Genomic DNA, 14,884 nt, shown 5'->3' on the forward strand with positions numbered 1-14,884 from the left:
GTGGTGGTGCCGGTGGGGCCGCCGCCTTTTATAGCGGCGGTCGGGCGGCAGGAGTTTCCCCTCTTCTCTTTTTCTTTACATCAGCGGCTCGGTCAGAGATGAAACCCGCGGGGCGGCCGCCGCGGGGCTCGCTCATCCCGAGAGCGCCGCGCCTCCTCGCCGCCACCGCCGCCCCGCGGGATTCCCGCCCGCCCGCCTGCCGCTGCCGGGCGGCCGGGGCAGCGGGGCTCGGGACGCCGCGGGGACCCGGCCCGGCCCCGCCGCCGCCGCCGCTCCCTCAGCGGCCCCGCGCCTCAGGGAGCGGTTGCGCCGCGCGCTCGCGCGGCCGTTGGGCGGTGGAAAGGCGTTAAACCAATGCGTTCCCGGGGGGACACAGCCAACCTGGGGGCTTTAAACAGTCAGATGCGTCGGGTTGAGGGCGCTGACGGGACCGAGGGGCGGTTGGGTCTCTTTGGGTTAGGGGGTCCTCTGAGGACGAGCAGCGGCAATGCTGAAAGCCCCTCGCGGGCGTGGAGCGGGCTCTGCCAGGGCGCTTGCAGGCTCTGCCTTTTCTGCTTTTTTTGAAGCGATAAAGTCTTTAGAGCCCAGATCGAGGGAAATATTTGCTTGGGGAGCTCTCGGTCGACGTGCTCAAACCAGGTTCAGTGGCGGTGGCTTGGCGGCTTGTTTAGTCTCATGCCTTTAAAGCTTCTGAGGCCAAGAAGATCCCTACGAGCCGCTGGAGTCGCAAAGGAGGAGTCCGCAACCCTATTTTCTGCAGTGGGGAAAAGAGGGAGCAGCAGTGGAGGAACGTTTGCGTTCTTTTCAGTGCTTGCTGTTTAAACTGATAATGGCTTTTAAGCTTCCCCTTAGTGTGGGCCCCAGCACACCTGTAGGAGAACGGTTACTTCTGCTTTGCTCTCTTTAACAAAATACTCTTCTTGCCTGTGTTTCCTTGTGATGGTTTCCGCCGCTCACGGTGGCCGCGGGAAGCCGTCCCGGCGATGCCACCTCAGTGCTCCTGCTCGCTGGGCTGCTGTGTGCCGCTGAGCCTGCGCTGGAGGTGCCGAGGGACAGGAGGCAGTGGACGTGAGGAGAGCGACGTGCTTGTCAACAGTGTAAGTGTAAAGAGTACCCCACTGTATACAGGACCATTCACTTTGCACGCGATGGGGAACAAGCTCCCTGGTGTCCCAAACCGTGAGGAATAGTGTGTGGTGGTACCATCGCGTACAAGACAGGTGCCAGTGCAAATGCTTTGTGCGTTGCTTGTGGTCAGCAAACACGTTACAGCTCTCTCCAGACATTAAAGAGGTGTGCTTGCAAACTGGAACGGAAGAGATGGATGAAATCCATCACAACCAGCAGACTTGTGAAGTGTACCCAGGGCTGACTCGAGGGGAAGGAAAGAATGCAAAACCCTCTAAAACATAATAGAAAATTCAGTCTGTTAAATAAGACAGCGGGCTGGAAGCCACTGCACTGTGCTGGAGTAGCACCCATTGTTTAGAGCCTCAGAACTGTGGGTTTTTTTTCCTTCTTTGCACCAGCCCACAGTCCATGGCTAGCTGAATTACAAGTTTTCATGAAACAATATACCTGTTTAAAGGAAAATAGAATTACTTAAAGTGGATGCGTGTATGATACGTTTTTTTTTCCCGTTTAAATTTGTTATCGTTGAAAACTACGATGAAGAAATGTCATTGATGAAAATCATGAAAGCCTGACTGGAAACTGCTTTTTTGTTGATACAGTTGGTATAATCACCAAGTATTTTAATATTAGTTCATATTGCACATGGCCCGTTCTTAGACTGGTCAAAAGGCTGTAGAGAACTTTTGGTTCTGTCAGGTCTGCAATGAAGTCAGTGGGAGTTTTGCCACTGACTTAGAAGGGAGTAGGATGAATCAAGAGTTTTACGTTGAATTTTCAGATTCTTTTTATTGACATCTTATTTCCCATAAGCTTTGTGGAGTATCCAAAGACTGACTTTGCTAGAATACCAGTGCCGTATAATTTTCCAGTTGTACTGCGTGTTTTCCACTTCAGCACTAGTCATTAAGCAGTGGGCTGTGGTTTTAGTCTTGTTTCGGAGATTTTTTTCTCACATGGAAGTGAAACAGGCTTTGGGAATATGCAGGCATGTGTATTCTTGAAAAGGCATCTAATAGGCTTTCCAGGTTTCTTTGCCTGATACTAAGTCATAGTGTTATCTTCAGCAATAATGCATGAGATTTCTCTATATGCGGGGCACAGCCAGTTCGCGCTGGCGCAGAACTTGGACAATAACTTCTTGTCTGTGGCGTTCCTTTCCTGCTGCTCTTGAAAGGTAGTGCCTCAAAAGCACCAAAAAATTAATTAGGGTGTTTTGTCTGAAAGATAGCTCAGATACATTTAGAAGTCTGTGAATGCAACCACTGTTGCATGGAGTGAATGGCTATTGTGCGCGAAACAGTTATCTCGCACAACTTCTGTGTGGAGGTGACTCTTCTCAATGGTCTCTTGTGTACCATGTTCCAGGAGAAAAGACTTTACTTCCTGCTTGTGAGTCCTAGCTCCTAAAGGGGCTTCTTTGTGACCTGTGGCTGTGAGGTGAGGGAAACGGGCCAGAGAGTGTCCGAAGTGTGTGGAAATAGGGTTGGAATGGTAATAGCATCTCCCAGTAGGACTTCTCCTCCAAAGGTCTCCCAGGTAGCCACCAGCCATGGGAGCTCTGCCAGTGTGACTTCTTTAGAGCTGTAAGGCCACCAGGAGGGCAAACCTAACCGTGCAGAAAGTCATTGCTGGCAGAGCAGCTAATCGTTTTACTCCACGAGCAGAGGAAGCCAATATATTTCGTTTTCTTAAAAAGATGGGCTACACGAGTAGGACAGGCACACAAGTAGGACCCTTCTGATTTCCTTTTATGCAATACTCTGAGCTATATTTGGCTTTCTTTGTGTAATTCACATCTGTTACAGTATATGGCTTACACATAATTTGTGAGGAATGTTGTTGCCCGGTTGTTTGCAAAGCAGAAATGCTTTCTTGGTCAGTGCTTCCTCAGCCCAACGGTTAAGTTATACATCAATGCAACGCATAGTGGTTTAAGTTCCTGACAAAATGGAATATATCTTAACATTGATGAGAGAGTATTTTCCTCATAGGAGATGAAATAATTGAAGGTGCTACTACACTTGTTGTTTTACAAATAGGCAGCTCTTTCTCACATAACTATAAAGAACAAAGTCCAAATGATACCGGTGTCATTAGTAATTTATTTTCCTGGTAGCGTATGAGACTGAAGTTCCTGCCGCTTTGGGCTGCCAAAGATCCTTGGGCACTTATTACAGGACCAGAGACTTGTTAAAACTCCGGCACTGGTAATTACGTTCTGCCTGTCCAAATCCCCGCAGAAGTGTAAATCTCAATGACGCGTGCTGGGAGACTCAAAGGGGCAGAGGCTGAGCTGCCATAACATGATCTAGCAGTCTTGATTGTGGTGATTTGTCTCAGTTGTGAGTTGAGCCTGATCCGTTTCTACTCATTTTGCCTGATTTGTATCGTATTTGTAGTCTCTGCTCATCTGCAACGGCTTTTCAGTCATGGACTGAATGATGCTATGCAAAATGCACTATTTTGTAAGGAACTCTTTATTTAGAATCTGTCAAAGCGCGGTATAAGATAAAAATTCCTTCTCCATGAGGGTGAAGGAAAGTTCAATACAGCGTATTAGTGATACAATACTAGGTTTGTATGGGTATATTTTATATATATAGTATATTTAATCAAAGTATTGACGTTGAACAGTTCAGAAGAATTGATGAGGGACCAAAATAGCCTTAAAACAAAGAGAATGAGAAATAGCATGTCCTTTCTAGGTCTTAGCAATGAAGTAGTCAAGTCTTATTCCAGACAGACGTTGCATCTGTTTTTCATCCCTATTCTCTTTCATTTGTCTGCCTCCTCCATCTCAAAGCATCCTATATTTGACCACTCTTAACTCTGAGTAGACAATCTTGATAATTAATTACTCTGCATAGTATAGTCTTTCTTCTAGCAGATTTTTGTCTCTCTCTGTTTTGCTTTGGGAAAGTGTGATTTAGTGACTAGACCAGTGGAGTCAAAACAACACGCCTTAGCCCAAAAAAAAAAAACAAAACCCTGAAAAAACAGAATAGTTGGGGTTGGAAGGGGCATCTGGAGATCGTCTGGTCCAACTTGCCCTGCTCAAGCAAGGTCACCTAGAGCAGGGTGCCCAGAACCGTGTCCAGTTGGGTGCCGAGTATCTCCATGTGTGGAGACTCCACAGTTGCTCCTCTCTGGGCAACCTTGCCAGTGCTCGGTCACCCTCACAGTAAACAAGTTTTTTTCTTTTGTTTAAGTATAGTTTCCTGTGTTTCAGTTTGTGCTCGTTACCTCTTGTCTGTTCATGGGGTAGCATTGAGAAGAGTCTGACCCTGTCTTCTTTACTTACCCCATCAGGCGTTTTTACATGTGTTCTGGATGTGGCCTTGCCGGTGCTGAGCAGAGGGAAGGGGTCACCTCCCTCAATGTGCTGGCAGTGCTCGGCCTTGTGCAGCCAAGGAGGCTGTTGGCCACCTTTGTCACAAGGGCACATTGCTGGCCCAGTGTGTCTAGTTCCGCCAGTGACTTGGCTTATCTGTTCCCAAACACTTAGCGTCTTTCTGCTTTAATTGCAAAAAGGGAGTAATTACAGAGCTATGGACTGGGCTTTGAGTTGCTTATTGACTATGTATAGCCTGAGATCTAATAATAATATTACTTTGGGGGAGGTTAACCATGATAATATTTTGTATGTCAGTAGCATCCAACAATTAAAAGCAAGCTCTTTTCACAGAAGTTCTGATTAAAAAATCTATGTCCTTTTTATTGTATATTGTATGTGTTCATCTCAGATATCCGTTTCACCAGGCAAAAGAAAGATTACAAAACGGAGTGATGGCTTTTGTTACTAAAGCAACAAATACAGGGGTATATCATGTGCACATTCGGAGATAAAGTGCAGTAACTGCCCATCATGTTCTATTAAAACTGTTAGAACAGCTATGATTTCGGGTGAGAAAGTATAATTTCACTAGCTTTATTTCAGATATAGTTGCTTGTGTTGAAATTAACTTTCAGAGAAAAGTAAGAACCGTTCTGGGGGCTAGCTATAAAACTGTAACAGTATGGTAGTCAAAATTGGGTTAAATTGTGTTCTCATCTACAGTGGTATCAACCAAAACAACACTTAACAACGCTATTTTAAAAAGAAAGGAAAATTAATAATAATAAGGAAACCCAGTTAGTAAAAAACAAAACCCCAAAACCTTAGTCCAGTTTAGTTTTGAGGACTGAATATGTGAGTGATGAGAAACAGGATCTTCTCCAGCCACGCTGTTCTAAAAAAGCTACGAAGTTCCTGTAAACGTATGATGACATAAGTAGTAATGGTACTAAGCTTTTGTTTCGTTCTCTGGTTACTCTCTCTCCTTTTACAAGTAGGAATATAATTTTCACCTCATTCACCTAGCTTGACTCTCAAAATACTAGCTAAATGAAAACCACCTTGCTTGCAAAGTTTTACCGCAAGAGATAGCTATCCCAGGTGCTGTACAATTTTCTGCCTTCCCACAGAGAGATGCATTCTTCTGGTACAGGATTTGCCTGGAGTTATCACAGTTCTAAGAAAGTAGCAGGCATCTGTGTTTTCCGTGTAATGTTTGATCAGCACTGAGGCAATCAAAGCCCAGATCTCTCGAGACGTTTCAGTACTTAATTCCCATCAATTTCAATATGCCCTACAGGCTTGTGAAGTATTTCAGCTTCAGCGGTATAAGGTTAAGCTAACCTGTTTTATTTCTCAGCTCAGGTAGTGCAGGGAGAATGTAAAAAGGGCAGATAACGTTGGCTCAGCTGAGAGACAGCAACCTACTAAGTGCCTGGAACATTGCATGAAATCCTCTGCATCTTCAGCTGTTGTGCTGTGGAGAAATGGATAGATAGTTCGGGATGTTTCCTAACGGTTTGTCCAGTTACGTAATGTTACCTTCTCCCGCCTTATTTACATGAATTTTCTTCAGTGGAAGGCTGATTTCCAAAGCCCTCATGAAGATCAGGTAGCATATTGACTTGTAACAAGATCTCCTGGAAGAGATGGGCTGTGTGTAATAAAGTCCTATTCCCTTCATACAATTATATCACAGCTAGGCTGACAGTTAATTGTAAATTATTGCTACATAAAAAGCAAAATGTTGTGGTTAAAAAGTGTTTGTGTGGAATAAGATTGCTGATTGCTTCAGTTAATAAAACTATTTTAATACTTTTTACAGTTCTCCTAACATATGGAAGACCGATCGTTTATGCTCCTGGATAATTTTTTTGGAAAATTTTTTTTTCGACTGATGCTTGTTCACTGAGGAACCCCTTGGAATGCATAACCCTAAGCACGTGCTTATGCTAACGTTTCATTGATTTAAAGGTTAAACGTGTGATTAGATGTGAATTCCGGGTAGAAATGTCTTCCTGAATCAGCAGTCAGCACACTAAAATCCGTAACATCCTATGGAGTAATCACCTTTATCTTTTCACTCTTCTCTGTTTCTGCCGTTACTGGAGTTCCTTCAGTTTTTCAGCACGCACTGCAATGTACTGTGAGCATCTCTGTTCTTGACTGCGGGTTACCTGGTCACTAGCTGCCACCTGGCATTAGCAGGTGACAACTTGGCAGCTTTGTGTCCTTAAGGTAGCCAGCCTGATAGGAGAAAGAATACAAAACCGGTCCCCCAGATCAAAGGATATTTGCAGCTGATCAAAGTTTGAATCTATATGTCAGAGTACAGTTGTTTTCAGGGAATGGTCAGAGTTGTGATGACCACTGGTTAGGTGGCTTAGCTCCCTAAAAAATACATGGAGATATTTAGAATGGTGACCCTTTATAGTAAATTGTATCAAAATGGGAGGGTTTTCTAAGAGCGTTCTAGAAAACGGGGAAAGAGGAAGAATTTTTTTTTTTTTTCGGGAATCAGTGTGCTATGTAAATTCTCAGATTTCTTGTCTGCATAGTTGGCATAAAAGGAGAAATCTGTATTAAAGCCAAATGAGAGATATCTTGATCGGAAAATAAATGCAGTCTAAGGGTACAGAGGCCAAGACGAGAGATACCTTTTTATTTTTTATCTCAAAACTTTTTTCCAGCAGCTTTTTCAATTGGATCTATAGCAGTTTTCCACAGCTGATTTTTTTTTTTTTTCTTCTTCCATTGTGAACCATCTGAGTTTATTGCCAGGCTGGTTGCAAAACCTTCTATTAGAGGAATGTTAACACTCATCCTTGTCACTGTAAGGTGTTACCGTACTTAGTTCATGTTGCTTTACAGAAGATAAGAGGTGTGGGTGAGATCCAGTAACCTTTACTCATAGGAGGAGAGTTGATGAGGTTCAACCCCTGTGTTTTTTGTTTTTTTGTTTTAAAAATTTGTTTTACACATAAAAATAGAAAAGCTCCTGCAAGGAACTTCATGGGACTGGATGCTGCTACAGTGCAGATCGGCAACGACTGCCGGTAAGCAGGGGACATCCCATCTCTTTCCTCCTCCTCTCATTCCGCTACCTCTGTAGCGGTAATGCCTCTCCACCCGTCAGTCCCCCTGGACTTTGAAGAGAACTGAAGACGCCCAAGAGATCCTCCTTTATCTGCTTGTCTTCCCTGCGATCCTAATCCTGAAAACAGAGATGTGAGTAACTTGACTCGTGTTAATAGTCTCAGTGATTTCATTGGGGTGCTACTTACAAGAATGAAATGTGCCTGAGAGGAAGTACTTGGACTCTGATGACCGTGGTGTTGCTGGATTGTTTGACCCCTGCCATACTTCCACTTTCACTGGTCCCTTCTCCGTTTTCTGTTTCCACTCAGTGGAGCATTTCTGTTCTGGTGCTCTGTTCTTTAATTTTATCTGTCCCTTTATCTTTTTCTGTCTGTGGGTATCTCTCATAGTTTCACGTTCTTTGGCTCGTTCTCTGACCTGATGGACAAGCAGGAAGACAACTTCAGCTAAAGAAGGGAGTGGATATAGTTTAGCTTTTTTTCTAGCTAATTTTCTGTTCATTTTTTTTCACTGGTCAATTTTGTTGCGGCTCACGCATTTATAGCACGAAAATACATCCACTGAAGTTCTATACCTTTTCCAGTGGAATTTGGAGGTAAATTTGAGAATGCATAAAGAGATTGTAGCAAAGAAAATCAGAGCCTCTACAGAAATACAGCTGTACAAAACGGCTCCCAGCAACTGCAGGAAGAGGTGTTCTGGTTTGAAAACTGTTCCATGTGTAGGGACTTGTCAGACTGCGCAAAGGTTTGGTACCAGCCCTTTCCCAAAGGCAGGACACAGCCCAGACAGAGCAACTGGCAGGAGCAGAGCCTGAAACTTTTAAAGGACTAAACTTTTAAGAGGAGCTTTGATATTTGTTGACACCTAAGATGTATTAGGGCGGCATTTTTTTATTTCCCTGAGGAAAAGTGATTGTCTGAATCAAGTCACGTTAATCATAAATTCAGCCCTTCACCCACACACCTGAAGAAACAGATTGCAGAACCTGAGATGTCTGTGGTTTCAGCACTGAACTGGGCAGGATGCGAGTGTGGGATCCGTCAACACATTAACTCACGCACCTGAGAGTGTTTACTGAAATGAACGGGTCAATCTCTGAAGTGCTTGGGGACAGCGAGACAGCTGGAGTCACAAGGAGAGCAGAGTTTCTGGCATAGCTTGTGGTTAGGACATTCCCCTATAAGAGAAGAAACTGAGTTCCAGACCCTGCTCCAGTAATGATTATTTGCTGTTAGTTATTAGAACAGGGTCGGGAGCCCAGGACACCCTAGTGAATGCTCTGTGCTGTGTTTTGTACAGAGGCAAACGCGCTGTGAAATGTGCCAGGAGCTCTTCACAGGTGGGAAGAAGCGTGTCATTGGCTCCCCTTTCTTACCTTGTCAGAGTTGAGCGCTCTTCTGGGAGGGAATTTATAGTTGGGGATGCGTTTAATATTTTTTATACCTAGGTAAGCATAAAACAAAAGTCTCAATAAAATGTTCAGGTTCTGGTCAGAACAACAAGCAGAGAATGAATCTGTGATGTGGCCCAGGTGGCTACAGCAGAAAACTGGATGGTTTCTGCTTAGCAGAATCAGGTTCTCTACAGCACAAAAGTCCTATTTATTCACTGAGAAGGGACACGAGAGAGAGAGGGAGAGAAATGCGGCTCCTGGTCTTGGAACTGAATTCGGTTTTGGGTTGTTCTCTTGTGGGGGAGAGGGCAGATAAGGGGGGGGTGGTTGTGCAGGTTTCTCTGCTGTGTGATTTGGGCTATGGATTATGTTAAGAGCAGGGGTCAAGAATGCAGTGTAAAAGAGAACAGGACACAAATGTGGTGATGCTGACTTTTGAGAGTATCCTTTCAGGTAGGAAATCCTCCCTGCAATAAGATCACATACCCCAGGGCTTTGTGGGCAAAGTTCTATCTGAGGGAAACCTTTTTAAAGTCATTTCCATTCAGGCAATTATTAGAAAAGGTAACGTCTCTCCACTGGAGAACACCAACACTTCTGGACTGATGTCAGTAGAATACTTCACATTTTACATAGATTTTTATTATAGGGTAAAAAGAGCAGGTGTTGATGAACAGCTTACACACTTGTAAACCATAAATATTTGTCTACGTGTCCATTGTACTGAGAACTCTGCGTTTTGCTCTTGGAGTTAGTCAGAGAGATTTGATGTCTGCTGACTCAGAAGAGCTAAAACTTCAAATAGAAGTTGTATATTTTGTCTGTCAGATAAATAGAGCATGCACTGGAAGAATGTACAGTGGTAATCTGGACCCTGCAGCGTTCGCCAGGAAAGACAGAAGTACTGGATGCGCTTGGGAGATTATGGATTGCGTGTGTGAGTAAAGTCTGCAAAATGTCAGACTACCAGTTTTCAGAGTCACAAATACTTTGAATACATATTGTACAGCAATCAAAGTTGCTGCACTTTGATTTCAAGCTCATTAGGCCAAAGATTGTTTGGCTATTCCTTACGATTAAACCCCAGTAGGTTTGATAACAGTAGACCCTGTTGAAAACACTTACTGGAAGTTGCGGTCTTTATCCAAGTTACTTGAGAGAAAAAAAGCGCATCCAACTCATGTATTTTTTTCTACGTTTAACAGGTTTTCAGGATAAATGATCTTGTGTTTGGGCGGTAATTCCTGAAGAAACAAGCCTTTATTAAGTTATATTGACTAATTTGTTTGCTCCATTTCCTGAATCCATGTGGAAGGCAATTACCTTTCAGGCAAAACAACCTTTGGCTCTTTAAATCATTACAAATGGAAACATTGACGATATTTTCAGCAATTGTACTGGTTTCAAAGTACAGATTGCCTCATCCTCAGAAGTGAAATGGGAAAGGATCACAAAAGCTAGTGAATCAAGATTGCAAGGGTGTTACATTGCAGCTATTTTATGAAGTGAGTGTAGGGAAGTGTAGCTGTAGCTGTGATGATGTCTGCAGCTGATGCACAATCTCTCCCCTAGCCTGTCCGTGAAATGGCATTTGAACAAGCTTGTGGCATGTTTTTGACATGCACATATGGAAAGATTGGAAAGCGTTAAACAGGTTTGAATTTCTAACAAATGTCATGTGAAAGCACTCACACTAAAAGCTTTTATGTCTTTCTCAATTATTTAATCTCTGCCAGTTCAGATGTGTGTCTCTCCTGGTGCAGCTTTAATCCACATTGACATGTGGTACAGTGAAGTACATTGGAGTTTCAGGGCTAAAGCGATAAATGAGGCGTATTGTGATGATCTTGAAGTGTCTGGTGCTACTTCGTGTGTTTCTCGGTGTCCTGGAGTTTTGTGTTAAGTGTGCGCTAAGGAACTAAGTCTTTTAGCTCTTACCATGGTGTAGGCGGAGGCAACCACACCATTGTTGTCACTGAGCTCCAGTCTGTGTAAGACTGCAGCTTCTGAGTTGGTGGGGGGGGGGTGAAGTGTTGGAGTGCGGCCCTCACTTTAGAGACTAACACATCACAGAATCAAGCTGTGTAAAAGCACGGTGAATGGCCAGGGAAGCGCACGCTCTATCTATCTTATGCGTGACCTACTTACCACAAGTCACGCATACAGAATACACACTAGAACCCAACTTCAGCTCTTTGGAGAGACGTGGCAGCCATGCTATTGTTAGCTGAGCAGAGGCTGTACTGCAGCTGCAGTATGATGTTGAATTTGACCTTTGGGAATAAATTTGAGGGAAACTCTCTCATGAGAAAGAGAGAGTGAGAAAGAAGCCCACTGTATCACACTTTGGTGCTGGGAGAACATGGTATTTCCTTTAAGTAGGAAATAGGTTAGATTCTCTTACGTAGATAGGAATTTGAATGAAGCCCAAGCAGATGAGATCTGAGCTGTTCACTCTAAGGAGTACGTATGTAATTTTTAGCTGCCTTCTTTATCCCCTACTGGACTAAGAATCAGTTGCTCCTCCCGCGGTTATAGAGACGTTGGTGACTTATGTTTTCCTCAAAATATGCTGGTTGAGGCGCAGGCGTTAGCATGTTTATGCTTTAAAGGAGCTGGGATCTGGGTGATTTACTCAATGGAGCAGCAGCAGGTATGGGCTCCGGGAATGAAACTCCACCAGCTATCCCACCTTTCAGTCCACATGAAGGTAGGACATGCATGGAGCCCTTTATTCTGAAACTAGAAAATATCTCTTACTCGTCTACATGCCAGGAATGCAAGTATTTTCTCAAGAACTTGTATCATATCTCAGTCCAGGGTGCTCACTGTATTATCTTGTCTTACTAATTTAGCTCCCTAGATTTTGTACTGCACCCATTACCTGAATTTCTGAGGTTGTGACAAGATTTAACTGATGTAAATGTTATGTCAGGTGAATCCTTTCACTGAATGTTTCCTAATGTAATTTCTTTCTTGCCTGAAGAAATACCATATACAAATGTCCCCTGGGAAATAGTCCTGTTGTGCAATTCTGTGTTTTCTAGCCAAAACCTCACAGCGGTGGTGGACAATTCTGCAAGGACACAGCAGTTCTGAAACTTGTCTTTGAGCACCTTTTTTGAGGAGCCACAGAAATAAGCTCACTGACTTTATGGTGGGTGGGTGGCTGGGGACACCTTGGAGGCGTGAACACTGTTTTTACTTAGCTGGCCTCCACTGAAAATGCAGAGGACGACAGGTGTGAATTGAAGACACTGCAGCTGGATTAATAACTTGCTTCACATCTGGGCCAGACGCTTAGAGTTTGGCAAAGGTAAGTTGAAGATCCACCATCTATTTTTACGTGTTGGCCCGACCATGCCACAGTTTATGCTCTATGTCAAAGATTTGGCTGTGGCTACAGCTCATGCAACTACAGATTTTCAATGGACAAGACTTATCAGTTGTCAAACAAAGTAGATCTAATAGCTTTAATTTTGAATTTGTTTTTAATTTAGATTTTTGTTTTAAAATCAAGAACTTTTTGGATTGATAAGAGTGTGGAATACGCTTTTTGTTTAAACTGTTTGAAGAGGTATTTAAAATAAAATTAATTATATGTAAAGTTCTCCTGAAATGTATTTGACTTTTTACAGTACCAAATTTCATGTCGCGTCCAAGGGAGATGTAAGTGTTCCCCGCTCTCGCCCAGACCACCACCAGCCTGCGAGGCAGCTGCGTGCATGGCAGAGACTACTGGAGTTCAGGTTGGAGCCTGGCTTTGAGAGCAGAAGCAAAGAAGAACAAACTGTTCAAAGCCTTATGACAGGTTAGGCTGTTGCTATACGCGTTGTTTCCTCCCTCGCCCTGTGACTGCAGTTACTTGGTGAAAGAGCACAAGATCTCATTTGCAGCAATCAAGATGCAAAGGGATTGCTGCCTTTTCCTGCCTTGTGGCTACACTGTTTTGCCATTGCTGGGGATGGAAGCCCACTGGTGACAGTGGCAGTTCCTCAGTTTCCTTTCCTGGGCTTTAGATCTGCTCCAGAGGGACGTATCAAAGACAGCATTGTGACTGCATGTTTACTGCGGAGCAAAGAGATAGGCATCTGGGTACAGTATGAAAACAACACGCACTTTGCAGGACCTGGTGATTTCTCTTGTGGTTAACTAATGTTTTCAATGAGGGAAGTCCAGGAAGCAGCTGTGGGTCGTGGTGGGAAAGGGGGAAGGAGGAAGACTGGCACAGGAACATTCGTGACCTGTGAGCCCTTTGCTGTTTGCAGTGTGGTTGCACGCATTACTGCGACAGCTCTCCTTGACTCTCAGATTAAAATCTACCACTTCACCACAAATCAAGGAACATTTACTACCACAGGAGGAAAAGTTGCTGTCTGGCTTCACCTCATCAGCTATAAAGATTCATTCATCTCTGCCCAGTTAGCAGGTTGCTAAGGCAGAATAAAACGCAGATTCTTTTCCCTTGGCTCTCGTAGTAGTTAATACCTAGAAAGAGCAGGTCTCTGGAGTTAGAGCTATTTGGAGAGTCTTTTTTTTTTTTTTTTTTTTCAGATCAAAGCTGTGCTTATATATGTTGGATTTCTTTTTTCCTTGGATGTGCAATGATTCTTGAGGTTATGTCTTGGGCACTAGAGCTTCAGTTATTTCTCATCTGCAGCATATCCGAGTAAGGAATTGCCCATCAGGCAGACAGATCATCGGGTGCATAATGCAAGCAAAATGAATCTCTCTGTGCTCTGATGTGAATAGGCTGCATTTCATAATGAGGAATAATCTGGTACAGATACTTCATGGAGCTGGCTCGCTATATGCGCTTGCAATGGTAAAGCCAAGACCTAAAATAAGCAGTGGGTATAGAACACAGTACGTTGACTTTGCAGTAAGGGAAGAAGACCAGCAAAGGAAGTGGAACTGTTGGGTGCTGGCACTACCCTAAAAAGCAGGGCTGTTGTGGCAGATGGACAGTGTCATCGGTATCTAATGCAGCCTCCCAGGCATGGAGCTAGAAGGACAAAGCCGGGAAGGAGAAGAATCAACCTCACAAGTTTGATTTTATGGGAGCAGCCGGCAAACGGCAATAAGAGTTTGGCTGTTGACTATTAGGAACTGTGAAGTTAGTCAACATGGACTTGGAGCGAGTGCTATATTAAATAGATGTTCAAACCAGAATTGCCTACATAGGCTGAATGAGGATTCTGATTGGGAAATACCTGCCAAAAAAACGGGTGGTGGAAGTTGAATAACAAACCACCCATGCCGCTAATAGTGCTGCAATGCTATCTTCGAAACAGGCTTAAGGAATTCACTGTAAAGATGTGGTGCAGGTAGGAACCTGCCATAGACAGTTTATTTGCTGGAGACAAATGGTCATGATTCTGGTATACAGCGTGGTAGCGCCTCAGCAAAAGAAAATGGAGAGAGGATTAATGCAAATGCTAGAGGTCTTTGCAAAGGACCCAAACTGTTTACAACTGGAGTGTGTTTAGCTGCAGGCTGCCAATGTGAAACTGAACTCAGAGGCACCCATTTTTTTTCTGGTGTGAGGTAACTCACTTCAGCAGCATTATCGTAGAACAAGGCATTTCCTTGAGCACCCCCCACCCCGGGGGGAAAAAAAAAAAAAAAGCAAAGCCTGACTGCAAGACTGGGCCGTTCCCTCAGCCCATGAAGACACCCAGTTTTGCAGTCTTCTGCTTCTACCACGGGATAGTTGTGACTGACGATGCCAATAGTGCAGTGCCATCGTATACAGCAGGTGAGCAAGGCAGGGCAGGGAGCTGAAACCCCACTATTCAAAGCTGATCTACCCCTGCTTCAAAAGAGACCTCCTGACTGGAGCAGCTGGATGAAACTGAGGGTGAGTGATTTGTCTGTGGGCAAAGTAGAGCTGCTAATCACCTCTTCTAACTTGAAACGTG

The 14,884-nt window shown here is 44.0% G+C and overlaps 1 long non-coding RNA gene across 2 annotated transcripts; it reads left to right on the top strand.

The window, feature by feature from the left end:
• Window positions 1-341: 341 nt before the first annotated feature.
• Window positions 342-14,592, top strand: LOC138068122 (uncharacterized). 2 transcript variants are annotated; one of them, XR_011142762.1, is made up of 4 exons: window positions 342-1,097; window positions 12,011-12,279; window positions 12,602-12,774; window positions 13,518-14,592. It is a non-coding gene; the product is annotated as an uncharacterized lncRNA (long non-coding RNA). The 2 variants fall into 2 exon arrangements; XR_011142761.1 differs by having other exon boundaries at window positions 12,011-12,774.
• Window positions 14,593-14,884: the final 292 nt, after the last annotated feature.

Source organism: Struthio camelus, chromosome 9 (assembly GCF_040807025.1).
Source record: "Struthio camelus isolate bStrCam1 chromosome 9, bStrCam1.hap1, whole genome shotgun sequence".
Lineage (NCBI taxonomy): Eukaryota > Metazoa > Chordata > Aves > Struthioniformes > Struthionidae > Struthio > Struthio camelus.